The following is a 24,275-nucleotide window of genomic DNA, read 5'->3' on the forward strand; positions in this document are numbered from 1 at the left end:
TTGTTTTTATCCTGTAAAGCGCTTTGAGGAGCACAGCTTTCTCACCACTTAGATTACTTTTTGACACCATCCTTACAGCAGAAACTGATTGTATTTTCCGATGACATACTGTACAAGTGCAAAGATTACAGATTTTAATCGTCTTTTTTCTGAACCAGGGAAAATCTGATCATGTTTCTCTATAACAATAATAAAAAACTTTATTTTACATATCACCTTTAAAAGTGGCATCTCAAAACAATACAGTAGATGTAAACCACAGATTACAAGGTAAATACCCAGACAAACGCAAACGCGTTTTTAATAAAATGCTTTCATTCATTCAACAGAGAGAGAGCGTAAAACCTGGGTGTAACAGCTGTTCCTTTTTCTAATCACTCGCTCTCTGAGATACATGGGAATCCAGGCTTTTTTATCAACGCTTTCTTTTCCGTATACCAGATCTTATGGAACCACTTCAGAAGGGTGTCAGCCAGTCAGATTCCAGGAATCAGTACTTTAAAGGAAAAATACACACCGGTATTCCATTTCTCCCTAAACATTTTAAGCATCGAAGTATTTAACTAATATGTGAAATAGCGTGTGAAAAGTGGTAGTTTTAAGCTTTTCTGCTAATATAATATGGAATCGCGTATCTAAAGAATTTAATAACGATATGATTATATTCGTGTACTGCAACAGGGCTGTGTAGGGCTGTTTCGCCTCTCTCTTCATGCGACTGTACCAGGAAGAGGATTTCTTTCTATTCGAAACGTGTATTTTAAAAGTTTAAGAAGTAAAAACCTTACAGCTTACACAGATTTCTAAACTGATCAGGATCGTTATCTTTGTCTTATGCATAATAATGTTCACCGCTCTGTCCAGCAAATTAATAATAAACTTTACTTTATATAGCGTTTTAAACGAATAAGTAATTAGATTGCTCATAAACCTAATCACTTGCTTTTTCTTTTTATTTAGGCTCAGATTTCAACTATAGATCGTATTATTAATAACCATAATAACAACCAACCAACAAAAACAACCATATAAACATAATACCAACCAAAAACATAGATAACAACCACAATACAAAATCAAATATATCAAACCATTATACTCTCGCAAATTCCTCCAATTATCATAATCCCGCCCCTTATGCAAAACCAAACCCTCCTCCCATCCCAGTTTATCCTCTTTATCATAAACAAAATCCACCTCAATTTTCAACATAAAGCATTACACAAAATCAATACCTCAACACTCCATACTCAACAACGATAATTCACAAACAGCCAGAACATGTAACTCCACATTCCCAAACAGACCTCATTTCCATAGCCCCACCCCTTATGCAAAACCAACATCCCTCCCCTGTTCTCTTCCTCCCCTGGCGTTTGTAATCGTTTTTATTTTCAAAAAAATTTTAGCAAAGTCATGTATTTTAAAAATCTTAAGATTTTTATATTTATGTCTTTATTTAGTGGTTTCATTAGTGACAAAGGCTAGTGACCTTTGTTTCATTAGTGACAAAGATTAAACTTTCTTGGAAAAATGTCTTTTATGTAAACCATGTTTGCTATTAATTCATTCAGGGCTAAAATATGTTCATTGTCTTCAAATGAAAGAAGGGTTCCTTTCGCCGTGGTCGGGTTGAAATCAGAAGCTTGCCACGCCCGGACTGTTACACCAACGTATTAGCATGTTAAAGCGATTTCATTGAGGAGCCTAGCCTTTCTTAACTAGCACTGTACTTACTGGGTTTTTGAGGGGGGGAGGTGTCTTTCGCTGTGAAACCAGTTTAATTCGTCACAGCCAGCACTCCTGCAGAGAGGGGGGTTGTACTTGCAGTGTATACAGTAGATGGGAAAGCCAGAGCCGACCTCTACGCCGCCCACGTGTTATGCTCTTCGTTAATGTCTAAGCCGGAACACATCATTATATCTCATTTTGTATTTCTTAAAAAAAAAATCGTTTGCCCAGCCTAACAGTATTGTTGTTATTGTTTTTAACCTGTAAAGCGCTTTGAGGAGCCACCTTTAAAGGCGCCATATACAATAAAGTTCATTATTATTACTATTGTTAATTTGCTGGACAGAGAGGTGAACATTATTACACAGAAGACAAAGAAAGCGATTTATGTTGCATTGTGCATTGTGCTGCTGTAATACAGTTTTAAATAATTAAAAGTCTAAACAGTATCAGCTTTGTTTATGGGTTTTAAATAAAGGCGATTTAAACGCGATTTAAATCAATATCAATGTTTATATTGTTACGCCTAGGTGACTATTCATTGTTATTAAAATGACTTAAATTCGAACATGTTGTGATATTTAGAAATATAAATTTGTTTGGTGCGAGTGAGGTTTTTTTCCCCCAACAACTTTCCAGAGGAGCTATAAATATTTTAAATAAATACACACAGTATTGCTCATAAGGTCTGCTATTTGAGGTCCAGTTATTTAGATGCATACATCTTATTTTATCTCAGCTTTTCAGCTGAGATACACAGATCATACATAAACAATGCAGTAAAAAAATGTCTCATCAAGTATTTAATCATTAGGTATAACAGTTTCCCTTTAGGCCTCTGAAAACACCACCTTCTACCTTGTGAATACCAGTACCTCCTAATTGTCTAAAGGCTTTATTTAAAAAATTAAAAAAAAAAACTGATGTGCTGAAACAGTACAATTAAACACGCTCTGCAGAAAACGGGATGGTTGTTAGGTCAGCTTCAGTTTTACACGTACAGTACACATTTGATTTCATTAAAATTATGAGGTACCCTGTATCTGCAGGACTCAAGAGGCTCTCAGTCATGTCACTTTGCAGTTGATGTCTCCTAGAGGTGCCTAGATTCTTATTGTAAATAAAAGGAACAGCATACAGTGGGACTTTTTCAAAAACGGGGAACAAATTTCAACATCCGACTGCACCGAGCACACAAATATTGGTTCTAGGCTCCTGAATCACCTTTGGTCCCTGGATCATTGCTTTTAACCATTTACACAAGGTTTTTACTGTAAAGCACTTTCACAGCTCAACATAAATGGATCTTCTGGGGCACAGGCTTTAAAGGAGCTTTTTAAAAAAAACAGACTTTGCCTTTCCTGTTATAAGCTATTCTTTTAGCATATGACAAGCATGCCCTTATTATGGCGATATTCTCCTAAACATTGGATAAATAACTCTAGAAGTTCAATTAAAACAGAAATGCTTCAAATCACTTGGGATACAACAAAAAAGCGGTGTATTATAAAGTGTGTTAAAAATGTAGCTAGTTTGTTTTCATACCTTAGATTATAATAAAACCTTACCATTTAACACCAACAGGTGGTTTCTTGAAGTCTGCTAGCTTCAAAGTTTATGGTTTGGCTTTTGTGTATAATGATAGTGAACTGCATTGGAAATGTAGGAAAGTAAGCATTAATAAGCAGGAAAATTAAACCAAGAAACACCTAAAGTACTGGACTATATTGCAGATAAACTACCGATCTACCTTTTAAGCCTGTACAACCTGCAGAACTCCAGCTTTAATTGATTGGACTCAACAGCCTAAGTTTTAAGGTTATCCTTACAAGTGTGGAAAAGCATGGGCGTAATGTTGCAGCCTTCACTGTTGTTTTAGAAGTTGTTTTTTCAAGCTGTACATGAACATTTCTGTCTTGAGTCTTTCTTAACAATATGGTGTAAACAGTGTCTGGTTTCTACTGTGATCATTATTTCATTACTGAAGTAGCCTTTTGATATTTGCACAGTATTTTTTGTTGCTATGGCTGTTTTCATATTCGTAGTTTTCTTCTGTTAAAACTTAAAATCTCTCGCATTAAATTGGCTACAAATGCAAGAATTCAACCAGATATTCTTACTTGTAAAATGTCTACTGTTGCATTGCAGTTAGTTAATGTAGTTAGTCCATAGTCAGCAATCTAAACTTTATTGTTAAGCTTTAATGATTGATGTTGTACCAGTAACCTTTAGAAATACTATAGTACTTCACAAATGCTTTGTGTGTTTGGAAATCTTTTGAGTAAAAGCCTTATAAAAATAGGTTTAGTTTTTCCAGGACATCACAAAGAAATAGGATGGTATAATTCTTATAATTGCTTAGTGATTGTATTTGGAAGATTATGGACTAAACAGACTTCAGGGATGCCAGTGGATCATTGTGCTATTTGGAATTATTCCAAAAATCAAGTGACCTCTTTGCTGTAGTATCTTTAGTATTATTTATTTAGTATTAATAAAGAATAGATTTATTAAAGTCGTGCGATGTGTAAGCGGGATATGTAAAATAATGTAAAATAAAGTTTTTTATTATTGTTATAGAGAAACATTATCAGATTTTCCCTGGTTCAGAAAAAAGACGATTAAAATCTGTAATCTTTCCACTTGTATGTCATCGGACATTAACGAGTACAACCCCCCTCTCTGCCGGAGTGCTGGCTGAGACGAATTAAACCGGTTTCACAGGTATTTTCAAAGTAGGAAGTACAGTGTTAACTAGTAGCTAGGCTCTTCAATGAAATCGCTTTAACATGCTAATGCATTGGTGTAACAGTCCGGGCGTGGCAAGCTTCCAATTTCAACTCGACTCGATTGGAAGACAATGAACGTATTTTAGCCCTAAATGAATTAATAGCAAACATGGTTTACATAAAAGACATTTTTCCAAGAAAGTTTATAATAATACGATCTATACTTGAAATCTGAGCCTAAATATAAAGGAAAAGCATTTTCAGAGAGCAATCACGCTGTGTTTATGTAGAAAAAGCGATTAGGTTTATGAGCAATCTAATTACCTATTCGCTTAAAACGCTATATAAAATAAAGTTTATTTAAAGATGAATGATAAGTGTCGCAGTTTAAATAATTTTCGTAGTAGGGCTTGGACAGATTCCAAGTGCATTTTTGCAATTTACGTTGCATTGTCCAATGTGCTGTTGTAATACAGTTTAGAATACAGTAAGTCTAAACTGTATCAGCTTTATTTATGGGTTGCAATTTAGAAAAAGTCAAAAACCGCACTCAAAATGCAATTTAGAGCTTTCTGGCAAGAGGAGACACCCAAATTATAATGTAACATGCCACTGTTTGTGCATGAACAAAGTTATACTGCAATTTCCCTTAGATAGGTGATTAAAAAAAATACATTTTTTGAATCCCCGGCGGAACACATTCCATAAGAATCAGCGCTTTTATACAGTATATCGCCTTTAAACACATATATTTAAACACGCGTTTACGATTTAAATCAAAACGCGAATCAAATCAATATAAATGTTTATTTTGTAACGCATAGGTGACTATTCATTGTTATTAAAAAGACTTAAATCTGATCATGTTGTGATATTTAGAAATATAAATTTGTTTGGTGCGAGTGAGGTTTTATTTAATCTCTGACCAAGGGAAACGTTTCATTTTTTCAAAGAAATGTTTGTTAAAAAATAAAGTCATAGTTCCATGGGATTCAATCACAGACCATGTGACATGGGAGTCAGGAAACTAACCCACAGCGCCACCAGCACGGTCACATGCTGAAGGCTGAAAAAGCACTACAGAAACATTATTGACAGACAATGTACAGATTTGATAAAGCTATAAAATAATGTAATTAGGCACAGAACAAGTTTACAGCACAGTACAATAATAAATGCTGACCATGACTTTAGAAGCATAAATTACCTTACACTCAATTTAAACACAAGCTGTCTTTAGCCCTCTAAGCTGGTTCATACAGAAATGTAGAGAACCAGGCTCAGAACACACAGCTTCATTAGCGAATACATATGCAGGACATCTAGAGAAGACGTTTTACAGAGGATGGATTTTTAGAAACATCCCATCAGTGACATCACTGAAGTCAACTCCTAGGTAGTGTAACTGTCATGTGGATAGTTTCACAAGAATCAGACAAAGGTTTAAGCATCGCTTGTTCTAGATAAAACTGGAAAAAAAAAAAACAACAACCCATAATGTACTTCTTTGCGGCTCTGTTTGCCCAAATCATATATTCACAAAGTGAAATTAGAAAATAATATTACGTAACCAAAATCCGCAATATGGAAACAGAACCTGTGTAATTGTTGACAGATGATGTACTCGTAACATTTTTACAAGACGAACTACAACATTTAAAAAATGACTTGTATGTACTTGATATCTCTAATCAATCCACTGCACTGCATTAAAACAAAACGAAAACTAGAACGCCCTGGGCATACCGTTTCGCGCTTCTTATCAGTTGCTCAAAAGTAATTTGACCGTATGAAATGCATAATATAAACCTAGAAACATATACGTGAGCAGTATTTACGTAGTATCGGTGTCAAGACATACCTCTCAAATACTGTAAATCAAGTTAAAAATCTCTCAAGACCGATTCTGGTCATAATGAAACCATGTTTCGTGTATGTTTTCTTTAAAGTACCGAGACCAGCCATATACTGTATGTTTATGTTCCAAAATTAATATCGTTTATGGCCTTCACACGCGTTACAGTATGCTCCTATTCTTTTTATGCTCAGGCACTAAGATTTCCCTTCAGTGGTAAAATTCCATATAAATATTCAAAACTTAAACGGGCACAGTTAAGACATTAAATATACATATACATACTGTATACAGTACAGTTTGCATACGGTAATATGTTTATGTTCCTAAATCAATCTCTTTTATGAGCATGTGAAAGGCATGGTGAATCGATTCTCAAAAATTACTGTACTTTGCATGATTGGAAACAAATGCATGATTGCGAAATGCTGTGGTGTTACTTTTACAAAGACGGTCAATGAAAAAAATAATGTGGACCAGGGCAATACTTTGAGTTTACAGCTTGTCCAAGGTCATTTATTATTAATACTATTAGTAATATCTTCGTTAAAGACTTTGATGGCTACAGCTCAAACATGAGAGGTTGAGCTTTATTAGCTCCACCTTGCGGAAATTCCAGATACTATTATTTTGCTAGCGGTATTTACCGGTAACTCGCGGTAGACTGCGTACAGCGTACCGGAAAATAATGCGGTATCGCCCGCGCATTTTGAATGGCTGCATCTGTAACTTCCAGACTAACCTGCCCACTTTCTCCCTTATTATTTGCATTATTTAATGAACCACTGCCTGCTGCAATATGCCAAATGAAAGTATCACCATTACTTACTGTGTTTACAAAACCCAACTAAATCACTGCCAGAAATGTCAACAATTTCAACTTCAATTGCTAGTTAAGCATATTTGACAGACAGACAGACACGTTAGTTATCCCGTGCGGGAAATTGCAGTGCAACAGCAGCCTGGCACAGTAAACAGAGCACCATGTAATGAAATGATACAATAATAAACAATACAATACAGTAAGTACGGTCAGTGAGAACTGCAGTAAAAAGTTTTTAAAAATAGAGTAAACAGAATTGCTCACAGAATATACAAAACAAACCAGAATGTACAGTACACAAAAGATACTGATTTATAATGCTGATTATAAATATATTGCACAAATCCCTAGCACATATTGCACAAACATCAGTTGTAAACAGGAAATCCAGCTGTAAACAGAGAATACATGTTTAGTCCAAACACAGGCCAATGTTGCTCCTGCCCAGGCACACAGTGGATGAGTTGTAGAGTCTTATGGCAGAAAGCAAGAATGACCTTCTGCAGTGCTCCCTGTCTCACCGTGGTTGGATTAGCCTATTGCTAAAAGTGCTCTTCATTTTCACAAGCATGTCTTTGAGGGGATGGGAGACGTTGTCCATGATGGCTATTAATTTTCACAGCATTCTACTCTCAGCCACTAACTCCAAGGGGTCCAGATCAGACCCAATGACAGAACATGCTCTTTTGATGAGCTTGTTCAGCCTGTTAGCATCCCCTGCTCTAATTCTAGAGCCCCAGCACAACACCGCATAGAAAATGGCACTCACTACAACCAACTGATAGAACATATGAAGCATCTTACGACACACATTGAAGGACCTGAGCCTCCTCAAGAAGTAAAGTTGGCTCTGGCCCTTCATGTAGATGGCCTCAGTGTTCTTAATCCATTCCAGTCTATCGTCGATGTGAAGACTATGTTCTCATGTGAGTCAACAGGAGTAGGTTGGACCCTCTTGCTCCTGAAGTCTACCACCAACTCCTTCGTCATGTTCAATTGCAGGTGGTTATCCCCACACCACTTCACAAAGTTGTTATTCAGTCCTCTGTACTCTTCCTCCTGCCCACCCTAAATACATGCCACAATTACAGTTGTCTGAGAACCTCAGAAGTTCGAGTTGTACTTAAACTCAGACATATAGATTGTGAAGAGAAATGGAGAAAGAACTGTCCCCTGAGCAGGCTCCGTGTTACTCATTACCTGTGCAGACACACAGTTCTGCAGTCTCACAAACTTTGGTCTGCCTGTCTGATAGTCATGATCCATGAGATCATGGAGGTGCCCATTTGCATCTCTTCCAGCTTTCTTCCTAGCAATAAGGGCTGGATTGTGTTGAAGGCACTGGAGAAGTCAAAAAACATAATCCTCACAGTGCTGCCAGCCTTGTCCAGGTGGGAGTAGGCCCTTTACAGTATGTAGATGATTGCGTCTTCCACACCAACATTGGGCCAGTGGGCGAGCTGCAGGGTGTCCAGTGATGAACTGACCAGGGGTCTCAGGTGGGCCAAGACCAGCCTTTCCAGTGTCTTCATGGTGTGAGAAGTCAGTGCTACCAGTCTATAGTCATTGAGGACAGTGGGGAGCCCTTTCTTTGGTACTGGGACCAGACATTCTGTTTTCTAGAGCACAGGGACTCTCTCCAAGCACAGACTCAGGGTGATCAGCACAATCCCTCAAAACTCTGGGTCAGAAGTCCTCTGGGCCTGTGACCTTACCCTGGTGAAGCTTCAACTCCCTCTTTACCTTGTCGCCTGTGATGGTCAGCCTGGCCGGGGGGATGGTGCCGATAGCACTGAGGTGTTGGAGAGTGGCAGATATGGGGGATGGGGGAGTGGGTAGCTGTTGGGGGTTGTAGCTGTAGGCGACTGTGATTGTGGGGGGGTGGATGAGGTGTAGGGCAGTCGCAGCTGCGAGAGCTTAGGGAGCGTGTGGCTGTGGGGGCAATGGGTGGTGAGCCACAGAGGGCCCTGAATCAAATAATTCTATCACTTGGAATACCCCTGTGTGGGAATGGCTAAAATGCTAGAGCTAAAAATCTCATGCTCTTCTTTAACAACAGCAAAAAAATGTGTATGATTTGTAATCTAGCAGCATTTTTAGGGTCTGATTAATTTGAATGGCACTGTATCTAAACAAATGGTTGCATTCCAACCAAGTCAAAAATAGAGCCTAACAATTTTATAACATTTTTAAGTACAATTGTTATACACCATAACAGTCACCACAATTATTTAACTGTAAGAACATGGCAATTACTTCAGCTCTGACATGCTGTGGAAAATTAATAAAATCACATTTCATCATGACCCCCTGTAAAGATACACCAATATAGTCTAACCCAGATTTATTTATAAATAAAACATTTTTCATCCTCAGTACATGGAAATAAAAGAACATTATGTACAGTACCGTGAAAAAGTGTTTGCCCCCTTCCTGATTTACTCTATTATTGCATATTTGTCACACTGGATGTTTTCAGATCTTTAGACAAAATCTAATATTAGATTAAGGGAACCTGAGTAAACAAATAACACTGTTTTATTATGATTATTTAATTTATTTAATAAACAAGGTTATATCGCCTGTGTAAAAAAGTATTTGCTCCCTTACACTTCATAACTGGTCGCGCCACCTTTAGCTGCAATGACTGCAACCAAACACTTCCTATAATTCAATATCAGTCTTTCACATCACTTTTAGCCCACTCTTCCTCGCAGAACTGCTTTAATTCAGAAACATTGGTAGGTTTTCAAGCATAAACTGCTCATTTCAGGTCCTGCCACAGCATCTCTATTGGGTTTAAGCCTGGACTTTGACTAGGGCACTCCAAAACTTTAATTTTGTTTCTTTTCAGTCATTCTGGTGTGGACTTGCTTTTGTGTTTTGGATCTTTGTCTTGCTGGATGACCCAACTACACTTCAGCTTCAGCTCACGGACAGATGACTGGATATTCTCCTTAAGAATTTTCTGATACAGACCAGAATTCATGGTTCCTTCAATTATGGCAAGTCGCCCAGGTCCTGAGGCAGCAAAGCATCCCCACATCATCACACTACCACCACCATGTTTGGCTGTGGGTATGATGTTCTTACTGTGGAATACTGTGTTTGTTTTACACCAGACACAATGGAACCCATGTCAAAAAAGTTCCACTTTTGACTCATCTGTTCATAGAACATTCTCGCAAAAGGCTTGGGGATCATCCAGGTGCTTTTCGGCAAATGAGAGACGAGCATTTATGTTCGTCTTGGTTAGCAGTGTTTTCCTCCTTGCTACTCTCTCATGAAGCCCTCTTCTCTTTCTGATTGTGGAGTCATGAACACTGACCTTAGCTCATGCAGGAGAAGCCTGCTGTCATGACTCATACTCCCGCGTGCACCTCCCGGTGTACACACCTGCACCACTTTTAACTATTAGTCCGTCACTCCCCGCTTTCACATATAAACCCTTTCACTCCGTTCACTCCTCGCTCACTGTTGAGATTGCCTTAAACCTTCTCTTGTGCGCTTTCTTTTGTTTCTGTTCACTGGATTATTGACCCTGCATTGCCTTCGAACTCGACTCCTTCTTTGCCTCGAGTCATTTGTATCTGGATACCTTGCTGGCTAGATCTCTGGACTCCCGACCCTGCTCTGCCTCCGACCCCGACCTCGAACTTAGTCCTAAGTCCCTTGGAAGTCTGACTCGATCCCTTTTAGCTCCGCATAGGGTCCAATCATCTCAACCACTGGTCCGTACTGATTAGTGTGACACCTGCAGTTCTTTGGAAGCTTTGTAGGATCCTTTGTGACTGGATGATTTTACGTTGCACCCTTGGAGAAATGTTGGCAAGTCGGCCACTCCTGGGAAGATTCACTACTGTTCCACGTGTTCTCCATTTGGAGATTATGGCTCTCACTTTGGTTCAGTAAAGTCCCAGAGTGTTAGAAATGGCTTTGTAACCTTTCCAGACTAATAGATATCAACAACTTATTTTCTGATCTGTTCAGGGATTTCCTTTGATCATGCCATAATGTGCTTGTTGAATCTTTGTGCTGGCAACGTGACTCTGATGGTAAGGGTCAAAATAAGTAAGGTTCATACTGAGCAGGGCTGGTGGTAATCAAGCCTGGCTGTTCAATCAGCTGAAAATTGTGTTGATTTTGGCAATTACTTTTTCACAAAGTGCAAGTTGGTGTTTGTTCATTAAATAAATGAAATAAGTAAAAAGAAAAAGTGTTATTTGTTCACTCAGGTTCCCTTTATCTAATATTAAATTTTGGTTGAAGACCTGAAAACATTCAGTGTCAAAAATCTGCAATAATAGAGGAAATCAGGAAGGGGGCAAAAACTTTTTCACAGCACTGTATTTGTAAAATCTTTTCTAAAATAACATTCTACAGCTTTCAAGAATTGGCCCAGAGATCGGATATCAAGGAAAAATGTCTAAAATATTTTCGACTGAAAAATGCAGTCAAAGGGAAAAATTATATAGATAACAACACACAACAACCACATCCACCTAAAAAACCTCTCTAAATGTATGTCATACACGAGCAAGCACCAGTAATCGTTCCTGCATAATTTTTCATTCCGATTTTCTTTAAATACTTCCCTCGCCCCTCACTCAGGGAGCAACATACTATGGAGCTGGTGGGAATTAATTTTTGTCAACAGTCTTCCTGACTTTCACACTGACAGAGCTCCTCTTACATGCAATTAGAACATTACATCCCTGCTTTTTTCCTCATGTGCACAAAGAGCCACATCTTCAGTCCCCTCAACCTTATTCAGGTGATCAAGATGGGTGCAAGAGTTTTTTGACGCAATGCAAAATAATGTTTTCTGCCCATTCGTCTTCTTTTCCTAATGATCAGGCGAAGGCAGCTTACATTGATTCACAACGTTTGAGAGAAGCCTTGGCCTGGGCTTCACTCACTAAGCTTTATCTCAAGAAATCGTCTCTAATTTTTTATTCACCTAGACAGTTTGAGGAGGCTATCGACTGCTAATTGGACTTGGAGTAAGGGAACATGCCCCTGTATAGGTACAGATGCAGCCATTCAAAACAAGCTGGGTATGCTGCAGTACAATGTGGTGGGCGTGTCGCAGTATACCGCGCTGTACTGTATGCAAATTAGATTATGTTCATAGTATCTGGAATCACCTTGTAAAACCAGCAGGTGGAGCTAATAAAGCTTAACATCTCCTGTACAGCATTTGAGCTGTCACCAGAAAACATCTGGTTTTGAATCCCGATCACTGCTGAGGGACAATCTTTATTCAATTAAGAATTTAAGTTGTATACTCTTTAGACTTTTAATAATTTTAAACTGTGTATTACAGCATGTTAATCATTAAATATGAAAAAGTCGGTATATTTTATAAAAGCAAGATTGCTCAGTTGGACAAAAGTACACAACCTTCCACCTTTATCATAAATATTTTAATTATGCAGAAATATTTTATGCTTCAAAGTCTGTACGGAAGATATTACTAATAGTATTAATAATGAATGACCTTGGACAAGCTGTAAACTCAATGTATTACCGTGGTCCATATTCTTTGTAACCATCTTTGTAAATGAAAATACTTTATTTTTTCATTGACAAAAAGTAACACCACAGCATTTCGTTGATCTGATCACACATTTGCTTCCAATTATACAAAATATGCCTTTCACATGCTCATAAAATATATTAATTTAGGAACATAAACATATCACTGTATGTTAACTGTACTGTATATGGCTGGTCTTGGTAGTTTAAAAAAAAATACACACCGGTTTTCCATTTCTCCCTAAACATTTTAAGCATCAAAGTCTTACATGTGGTTATTTCAGAAACGTTTTTGCGTGCTCCTTCTGACCATATTACTGTACGTTTATATACTTTGTAAAAATTGATCGTTTTAACCTTTTCTGCGAATACACTCGTTATTGGATTAAACAAAAGCTTACTTTTAGAATGGATTAATAGGGAATATAATATAGATTCGCGTATCTAAATAAATTAATAACTGTATAACTATATTCATGCATTGTTGCACAAACAGTAGTATAAGACTTTCCATTGATATGTACTTGTCACATAAGTGCCTTGGTGGTATGATAAATTAAGTGACTGAGTTATAACCCTGCGGTCAAGTGTTCAAACCCAGCTGTTGCCATCAGTTTTCTTTTAACAGAAATAATTCTTTGAAAAACTAAAATAGCAAATCTTATTGGCATTATATTGACATTTTTTATATTTCTAAATATCACAACATGTTCATACTGTATGTACACAGTGGTACTGCCGTGTAGGGTGCAAATCCATGTGAGCTCGAAAGCCCTACATTAATGTTGTGCATTCTCCTGGCACTGTGCGGTTTTCATCTCTCTCTCTCTCTCTCTCTCTCTCTCTCTGCGGGAGTGCTGCCTGTGCTGAATTAAACTGGTTTCACAGGTATTTTCAAAGTAGAATAGGGTGAGTCTTCCATTATATTGACATTATATTGACATTTTTTATATTTCTAAATATCACAACATGTTCATACTGTATGTACACAGTGGTACTGCCGTGTAGGGTGCAAATCCATGTGAGCTCGAAAGCCCTACATTAATGTTGTGCATTCTCCTGGCACTGTGCGGTTTTCATCTCTCTCTCTCTCTCTCTCTCTCTCTCTCTCTGCGGGAGTGCTGCCTGTGCTGAATTAAACTGGTTTCACAGGTATTTTCAAAGTAGAATAGGGTGAGTCTTCCAATCAAAGACACTCCACCTTCCCCCACGGACACATGTTTTCTTAGAAAAACAGATTCACAACGTGAAGCTGTGTCAGTCTTCTGTGTAAAAAAAATCGGTTTGAACACCATGGGTGCTGTTTTTAAGACGCTGCTGAGTAAAGTATAGGAATTTCCCTGCTGTCAGCAGTATTGTGTATATAGTTGACCCTTACCTGAATGAAAACAGGACATAAAGAAAGGGTTTCAGAAATCAAACAAAGCTTTATTCCCATGCTTACAGTCTGGGTAATTGGAGGCTGCGCTGTTATGCTTCCTATGGTGATATACAGGTTTTTCACACGAAGCTGTATTGAGCAGTATTTCTCTCATTGTGAACATGTGTACACAGCGGTCCCCCCAGGTTCCAGTTAGTGCATAATTACGCATCGGTGAAAAACCAGAGTTCGTGGTCTTTAAAATGTATTTGGTTTGAAGGCTTTCTGTGTTTCCCTTGCAAAGATATGAACAAAAGAATGTTCGAGTGTGGTCAAAAAATGGCTTAAAAACGAAGCTGTGTCACTCTTCTGTGCTTAGTGCTTAGTATGCTTAGTGCTTCATATAGCTCAAATTATTACAGTACACTTTCTTGGTAAACATCTGCATCAATTTGACTCATTCACTGGCAACTACTTGGAAACCTTTTGCCTGCCCTGTTCAGTGATAGCTTAAGTTGTCAAGTGGTGCATGGGTGTAATGGCTTAAGCATCTGACTTGCATGCTGGAGGTCGGGGATTTGAACCCAGCTCTCACCATAAGTTTTCTTTAACAAATAAACATTTCTTTGAAAAACTAAAATAGTAAATATTATTAACACTATATTGAATTTGTTGGTATTTCTAAATATCACAACACATTCAAAGTTTAGTGAGTTAAGTGATTAACCTTTTCTATGAATATTTGCGCTCGTTATCGCAGTAAAAAACCTCATACATTTTAGAATCTGCTAAATAGGGAATATAATATGGAATCGCTTATCTAAAGAAATTAATAACGATATTACTTTAAGGATCTAAATATATGTGTTTATATAGCTGGTAGTATTACTGTAATACACTTTCTTTGTAAACATGTTTTTTTTTTATTTGACTCATTTATGTATGATTACTTTTTAAACATTTTTAAGCTGTTTGTCTCAGCTATGTTTCCAAGCAGCCTTTGACAATATAGGTTCAATACGTGCTTATGGCACAAGTTTTTCTTCTAACAAATACTTAAAAAAATAAAATAGTAAGTATTATGTACACTATATTAACATGTTTTTTTGTATACATATTATAACATATTCAATGTTAAGCTATATTAATAATGAAATACAAATGTGAATTACCAAACATGAATACTGTCAACTGTTCAATCAGTTGAATTCAAAACACTTTATTCATTAGGGCAATTTAACAGATGCCTCAAGCCTTAAAATGAAATCGGATATATTGTAATTAGAATCAAGAACAACAAAGTGGTATTAAAAATACTATTTAAACAATTATAAATCTGTCTGGTTATTATTAACAGTATTAATTTAATAATAATAATTTCAAGCTTCTTGTGTCTTTTTCAGAGTCATTTTTTCTTCGGTTTTCATAAGCTTCGCTTATTAAAATACCTATTTATGAGACACGATGTTTCAGATGTCAATAACTTTGTGAACAAATGACACAGAGCCTGCAACCTACAGGCTTAAAGATCGAGATTTGTTTAAAATTTCACAGCTTTTATTTAAACAACATCTAGTACCTGGTTGCATTTTTAGAAACCTAAGTTTGAATGAAGCAGATCCCAGGTGCAAGTGACTTAATAAAACGAGAAGGCATTATGCTACATTTTTTATGCATCAGTTGAAGCCTTCTGAAGTCTCTCAAAAACATAAAAATGTAACAGAATATCATGTGGCACCATTGGCAACCAATTCTTTTAATTTTAAGAATATCAAAAATGGGAAACAATAATGTGCGTGCCTCAAATAGACATTACATGGTTTTAAAACCCATAAAAACTGGGTTAGTTAGAAACACACAAAACGGGTGATTTTTCTTCGTTGTGATCATCTTAGAATATTTGTGTAAGCTGTAAGTTTTTTAACTTTTTACTTAAACATTTAAACACTTTAATTTTGTAAATGCAACACACATTTTGTACAGATATAGTATCACATTCTCCTGTCTTCCCGTTGTGTGAAACGAATTAGCAGGTGATTGAGAAAACAGTGTACCGCCGCCTGAGCTCAGTCAGATAAGAGGCTGCGCTGATTGTATTTCTGACTGTTACAGATGCAGCCATTCAAAACAAGCAGGCGATACCGCATTATAATGCGGTGTGCTTGTCGCGGTGTAACACAAGATACCGTACTAATACCATATATTCTCGTAGGGTACCGCATGTTACCGCAAGTAAAATAATAGTATCGGGAATTTCCTCAAGGTGGAGCTAATAAAGCTCAACCTCTCATGTTTGAGCTGTCGCCATCAAAGTCTTTACCGAAGATATTACTAATCAATAATGAATGACCTTGGACAAGCTGTAAACTCAGAGTATTGCCTTGGTTCATATTCTTTGTAACCGTCTTTGTAAATGAAAAGATTTTATTTTTTCATTGACCGTCTTCGTAAAAGTAACACCACAGCATTTCGTTGATCCAATCATGCATTTGTTTCCAATCATGCAAAGAACAGTAATTTTTGAGAATCTCCGATTCACCATGCCTTTCACATGCTCATAAAAGATATAGATTTAGGAATATAAACATATTACTGTATGCAAACTGTACTGTATACAGTATGTATATGTATATTTAATGTCTTTACTGTGCCCGTTTTAGTATTGAATATTTATATGGAATTTTACCGCTGAAGGGAAATTTTAGTAGCTGAGCATAAAAAGAATAGGAGCATAATGCTTGTGAAGGCCATAAACGATATTAATTTTGGAATATAAACCTACAGTATTACAGTATATAAACTGTATATGGCTGGTTTCGGTACTTATCAGTATTCCATTTCTCCCTAAACATTGTAAGCATCGAAGTCTTTAACATGTGAAATACAGATGCAGCCATTCAAAACGGGTGGGGTATTTCGCGGTACACCGCGGTGGGCGTATCGCATCAAAAAGCAGTATCACGCGGTGTATCGCGTCAATTGACGTCATGTCAGAAAGTATCCGGAATCACCTTGTAAAACCACCAGGAGGAGCCAATAAAGCTTAACCTCTCATGTACAGCATTTGAGCTTTTAAATTTAAACTGTGTATTACAGCATGTTAATCATCAGTCATTAAAAAGTTGGTATATTTTATGAAAGCAAGATTGCTCAGTTGGGCAAAAGTACACAACCTACCTTTATCATAAATATTTTAATTATGCAGAAATATTTTATGCATCAAAGCCTTTACCAAAGATATTACTAATAGTATTAATAATGAATGACTTTGGACAAGCTGTAAACTCAAAGTATTACGCTGGTCCACATTCTTTCTAACCGTCATTTTTAACGAAAATACTTTTATTTTTTTCTTTGACACACACCACAGCATTTCGTTGATCTAACTAACGAGGACAGGACATTAGCTAGCCAATACGATAAAGGAATGACTTTTTTTGCTAATTTCTTTAGCACATTTGTACAAGCACTTGGAATCTGTCCAAGCCCTACTTTGTCAGGCATTTTCTTTTACTGTAACGGACATAAAAACTCCCTTGCTTTTAACAGAGCGTTTCATAATTTCTAACTACGTAAATTATTTAAACTGCGACACTTATCATTCAACCAGAGCTCAAAATATCACAAGGATCCTCAAGAGCACATCAAAGACTGTATTAAAAGATACTTGTATTAGATACATGAGAATCCAAGCTTTTTTATCTACACTTTCTTTTCCGTATACCAGATATTATGGTACCACTTCAGAAGGGTGTCAGCCAGTCAGATTCCAGGAATTGGTACTTTAAAGAAAAAATACACACCAGTATTCCATTTCTCCCTAAACATTTTAAGCATCGAAATCTTTAATTAACATGTGAAATAGCATGTAAAAAAGTGGTAGTTTTAAGATTTTCTGCTAATATAATATGGAATCACATATCTAAAGAAATTAATAACAATATAATTATATTCGTGTATTGTGACAGGGCTATGTAGGGCTGTTTCACATCTGCTCATGTGACTTCCCTGGTAGCCTGCTGGTCTATGTGCCGGACTGGTAACCCACTGGTTGTGTGTTCAAATCCAGCTGGTGTTGTGACTTTTCTTCTAACAAACATTTCTTTGAAAAAATAGAATAGCAATATTATGGACAATTAATTGACTTTTTATATTTCTAAATATCACAACATGATCGAATTTAAGTCATTTTTAGTAACAATGAATAGTCACCTTCTTTCCTTCTGACAACTGTCCCTGCTTCTGCTTCCTGCTTCTATCGTGTGTGTGTGTGTGGGGGGGGATCCCTTTAGAGCTCCCTTCAGATTTAAGAGGTTATTAATAATATCTTTGGTGTCGCATCTTCCCAGTGTAGCTGATCTTTTGCTGCCTGGGTAAACTATCACAAAGCTTTAAAGAACTTAACATTTCTATTATCAACAAATTGTAAATATGACGTTTACAATGGCATTATTAATTTTTCACTTGAGTGTATGGAGGATTGTCAGCTGTCACTGAGAGTAGATCCCCCCTCTTAGGCTGCGCAAACGATCTTTTAAATTTTTGTAAAGAAATGGAGGCTGTACAGTATCCATTACAATATAAACATTTATATTGATTTAAATTACGTTTTGATTTAAATCGCAAATGCGTGTTTAATTATATGTATGTTTTGATTCACAGACAAATGCAACATAAATTGTTATCTTTGTCTTCTAAGTAAGTTCTCCCCATTTAGATTTATTTTTCTTGAGATTTTGGGATCAAACGTGGAAAGATTAGATTGTAATCGTTTTTATTTTTTAAATACATTTTAGAAAAGTGTAATCTATACTAAAAAGCTGTATTTATTTAATACCACTCGATACTTATATTAATGGAGTTTAGTTGATACTGTTTAAACTTTTATTTTAAATTGTGTTACAGCATTGTACACACGTTTTAAAAGAGAAGAGAGAAAACTCAAGCCTTCTTCAGGTTTGAGGGTTTCTGCTCTGAATTAAATGCTAAAACGTAATGTAGGCTTGAATGGGTTCAATTTAGTGCGAATTGTAATTGTAATTGTGAGAGCCATCCTCTCACAAAACACAGCCCTCTGCTCTTTAACTGATTCTCTAGCTTGAGATAAAACTTCTGCCTTCTTTTCAGAATCTAGTTTTTCAAGCCACTGCCAAGACCTGTTCTCCTTGAACATAATCATACCCTCGACAGCTAATGCTGTTGCTCTGGTCTTAACTTTAAGTAAATTATCAAAGATTCCAAAATCCCTCTCACAGCTAACATTCATCTTGGGTGCTGATTCAAGCTTTTCAAACATCTCCTCTGAAACCTCATCATACCTGCCATACTCTAAATGATCTGCTACCATCCTACAACACACCTTTACAAAACTAGCAAGGATCAGTTCCACAGCCTGTCTAGTCATGTCCTCAAATTCAGGGCTCCTCTGTTCTGTTAGCTTCTGCAGAACAGGGCCAGAATGTACCTCTATGTCAATAAACAAGCATACCTCACCTCTGACTAATTTACTGCTATGAGCCTGCCATTCTTTCAGTTTGCACACTAACTCCCTGTATCTTGCATTCATTTTTAAAACATGCTATTTTTTTCCCAGAGCTTTCCACAAAGGCTCTGTCACTAATTTACAAATAATTTCCAGTGCTCTGCATCCTGCAATAAACTGACCTACACAGATTTGCCCTGACTCAACAAAAAAGATCTAAACTGCACAGATTTGCCACTTTTCTCACACCCTCTTTCTTAGATGGCTTTGCACACTGATCTCATCAATCTAACTGTACCACTCTCTCCTACTGTTCTATGCATCCAATCTAAACTAACACTGCCCAACTTTTCACCACCAAAAATCATTCTTTCCCAGACAGAAAGTGTAACATTTGCCTGATGTGCCAAGCCATCAATTAAATGTAATCCACAGAACAACTCATTGATAACTCCAATCCTAGCCTTGTCTGTCTCACTGAGGTCATCAAATCCATCTACAATTTCAGGCAAGATATCAGTTCTGTACTGAGCCAGAATTTCATTAAATTTTTTTTTTAAACCAGCTCAGTTTATCAGTCTGAATCTGACCAACATTGGTTCACCCAGACTGGAGCTGGATGGTCAAGCCACCCGATTGTTAGTGCAGAACATGGCAAAGGGGGGTGTCAGAATCCCTGCCCGTACTGACATGGGCCTGGTGAGTGATAGCAAGTTCAAAGACTGTAAACTAGCTATCCCACTGCTGGGACAGCTCCCTGAACCCCTAGCGAGGGAAGGGGGCAGCGAGCAGGTGTCCTACACCTACCCTCAGCAAACGATTATAAACATGCCGATAGAGGGATTCCTCAATCAGGAGGTGTACAGGGTTGACCTGAACAGTGAGAATGGCGTAAAAATCCCAGATCACTCAGGTGCTCCAGATGACCACTCAGCCGAGGGTCAGGCATGCTCCACCGCTGCACCACCCCCAGCGGGTTTCCTAGAGCACAGGCATGAACAAATTGAAAAAGCAGATGCCCTGGAAATGGAGGAGCAGCATCAGCAGCTGCGTCAGATTCCCCAGATTTCCAGGATGTTGTTGCCCAGGATGCCACATGGCATACTGAGAAAGACACCATGTACATGCTGCGCCAGCTTAGAAAGGCGACAGTCACTCAGAAGGAGATGACTGGGATCCGCCACCCTAAAAGACTTTTGGGAGGACTGATTGCTGCCGCCACTGTTGTGCGTTTGCTATTTTTGGTAGGTTTGTTTGCTACTGGCACTCTCACCCTGACTGGCCCAAGAAGGCAGGTGTCAGAGATGCCAGAGGGTAGTGACAGGCTGTATCAACAGCAGCAAAAGCTGAAAAGCCTAGAGAAAACCCTTCAGGCAACTTTCTATGCAACAGGGTTGAATCTTATCCCCCACCCAGTGGACATGATTGTTGGTGTCATACAGTGGGTTTACGCTTGTGTGCAACAGGCCAGAATGTTGACGCAAGACCTGTTAAGGGAGCTTAGTGCCACTGTAGCCAGCCTAGCCATGGCACAATTCCCAACCCACTTGATTCCACTCTTCTCAGTAGAGGAGCATGTGATGTTAACCACCCCATCGCTTGTAGCTCACCCAGAAGGCAATCCAAGATTGAATTCGGATCCAAATCTTGAGATGGGTATGGCTACCAAAGCTATCCATTGGCTGTGTCTAAATGATCCACCAATGAAGGGTGTAAAGCTACTAATGAGCAGAGGGAGGTTAATGAACCCCATAGAGAGCAGGTGGGAAGTAAATGGCTGGTCAGCACACCACATTTAACTGTCACTATGACTTATGACAGGCATGATACAGCTACCACAATGCAGCTGCCCAATAAGAGAGTTTGTGTGGACTTCATGTTGTGGAAGTTTGTGTGTTTTCTTTTATTTGTATGAGAGAGAGGTTAAAGAGAAAAAAGGTTTTGGTTTACTTTGACAAGTTCCCGAGGAGGCCATAGTACAGCTTGGTGACTTAACAGTGTACGGTCTGGAACCAGACAATATAAGACCAAACTTGAGGTCGTGGATGCCTTCAGGTGCCACACTATTGAATTGGATAGAAATCCAATAAACAGTAAGCCCTGAAGAGGTACAGGTAGTTTAGTTTGCCTTTAATGGAACAAACCTCCAAACCACCCTGGTAGGTGCCCAACACAGGTGTTGTGGTTCATCAGGGGGGCTGGGAACAGGAAGCGGTGTTATTGTAACACTGCTGTTGGGTAGCTGGATCATGACTGCGTGTACTCTGAATGCTGTACTCTTACATCAAGATGTACTCCGGGTAGCATGAATGAGATCCAACTGTAGGCTGCCATTGATCAAGCGGAGCATTCACGTTGGTCGTTGCAGAAATCTGACTACGTACAGGATCCTCGGCCTCGTGCTTAGAACAAAGTCCAAGTCCCAGTGTAGACAACAGCGGCTGTCACGTGATTGTCTCTGAGGTTGTGCGGAAATGGCCAAGGAGAGCCCTGACCTGATCGTGTGCTACCTTTTTGACCAAGACACAGATGTGTGCTGATTGGTTGAGAGTTTGGCGGGCATTGGAGACCCACGTAGTGTTAACACACCCTGCCAGTCCCTGATTGGTTGATCAAAGTGAGATATTAGTCACTTACTCCTGACACTTAGGAATGCAGTCCAGATGTCCTTCTGGCACTCCCTAGACAGATAGGCGCCAGGGATGACCATTGATCATGATAGCCAGGCTTAGCTAAGTGCATCCCCATTTGGGAGTTGTTCCTTATCAAAAGAAAACATCTTAAATCAGCCTGCATGAATAGCTTCTCTGTGGCTGCACCACAGAGATGAAGAGAGAGATGGGGCCTTATTTAGGAAAGCACAGCAACGTTTAATTCTGTCTTATTAACAAGCATTGCTGCTACAGTAGTTTAAAGAAAAAATACACACCAGTATTCCATTACTCCCTAAACATTTTAAGCATCAAAGTCTTACATGTGGTTATTTCGGAAACATTTTTACATGCTCCTTCTGACCATGTTACTTTACGTTTATATACTGTACAGTACTTTGTGAGAGAAGTGATAGTTTAAAGCTTTTCTGCAAATACGCTCGATACCGGAGTAAACAAAAGCATACTTTTAGAATTTGATTAATAGAGAATATAATATGGAATCGCGTATCTAAAGAAATTAATCATGATATAATTATATTCATATACTGTAACACAAAATGTAGTATATACACATCTATTGATATGTGTATGGCTGTTTCACTGCTTGTCACATGACTGCTTCAGTGGTGTGATGGCTTAAGTGACTGACTTAGAAGCGAAAGGCCGGGTGTTCGAATCCAGCTATCGCCATGAGTTTTCGGCCGCCTCGCCTTGCAAATGCAAAGGGTAAGCAAATACAGCAGGCTTCATCATTTTGACGTCTGTTCCGCAACTGATGAATACTATTGTGTGACTTTATTTCTTACATGGATTCTGTTATAGTAGCACCTGTGTGGAGACATTTCGGCAGCAGCGGGAGAAGTTAGACTTATTACTGGGGAGGACTGGGAGGTTAGAGACACTCCTGAAGATGCAGAAGCCGGAGAGAGTATGTTCCAGTAGTCAAACACTAGGGCAGTTGTCTCCGAACAGACCTTCATCTCCTGATAAGTGCCTCCCCCCGTCGCGCAGGTTGCAGTGCCTGGCGGAAGGTGTATCTCCACACAGCCCTCTGCACCCCCCAGAGCACACACAGCCCTAGGACACTCCATCCCGGCCTCTATGCTCACCCCCGCCCAGGACTTGGCTAATGCTGTCCCAGCTGTCTATCTCCCCTCAGGAAGAACCATTTACACAGCAGAAATCACAAATGCCAGTGCAACGTACAGTTCTCCCAGATATCCAACTATTGCCCATCAGTCAAGAGAAGAAGGGGGGGTTGTACTTGCAGTGCATCGGCATAGATGGGAAAGCCAGAGCAGACCCCTAAGCCGCCCTCGTGTTTCGAAATCTTGTGACTTTTGAAATTTACTGGGGATGGACCACATCAGTAAATTTTGATGGGTCTAAAGGCAAAAGTGTCTTGCCTTGCAATCTTCAGGAAACCATTAGTAGCATGGTGAATCAGAGATTCTCAACACTTACTTTGTGCGATTGGAAAAGAATACGTGATCGGATCAACAAAGTGCTTCGAAGAAGGAGTCTCTCTTTTCCTCTAGTTTAACAGTCTGCCCAGAAACAAAACATTCCTGTTAAACAAGAGTGTGGCGTTACTTTTTATCAATGAAAAAGTGTGTGTCTCTCTCTCTCTCTCTGCTGGCTCGCGGGCACGGGGGGGTGCTGTAAAAGCTGTACAGAAAAATAAAGTGCTCTTTTACATTCAACGGGTGTCTGAGTCACTGTGTCCGTTCTATATAATAATGCCACAATATTATAAACGCCCCTTTGGCTGGGCAAATCGAATTTTTTAATGAAAAAAAGATGTAATGATGTGTTCCTGCTTAACTTAGAAATTGCATGACTTTAAAAGTGATAAAAACAGGTCTCAATAGTCAATAACCACTTTTTGTGCACGAAAAACAATTCTGTTACAAAATTGTTACCCGTCCTGGATGAAGCGGTTAGTAAATAGGTGGATTTACACCTGTGAAAAGCGTTCCAATTTTAATGCGATATGGAAGACATCATTCATAAAAAATGATCTTGTATGGTCTATAAACTGAAAAGTTGACACATTGCGTATCGCCTCTTTTTACACTTGGAAGAACATTCCAATGTTAATGC

The 24,275-nt window shown here is 38.4% G+C and overlaps 1 pseudogene; it reads left to right on the forward strand.

Moving 5' to 3' along the window:
• The first annotated feature begins 20,346 nt into the window (after positions 1-20,346).
• LOC148828496 (uncharacterized) lies at positions 20,347-23,715 on the forward strand (annotated as a pseudogene).
• Positions 23,716-24,275: the final 560 nt, after the last annotated feature.

The sequence above is a fragment of the Atractosteus spatula genome, chromosome 9, assembly GCF_055471065.1.
Source record: "Atractosteus spatula isolate fAtrSpa1 chromosome 9, fAtrSpa1.hap1, whole genome shotgun sequence".
NCBI lineage: Eukaryota > Metazoa > Chordata > Actinopteri > Semionotiformes > Lepisosteidae > Atractosteus > Atractosteus spatula.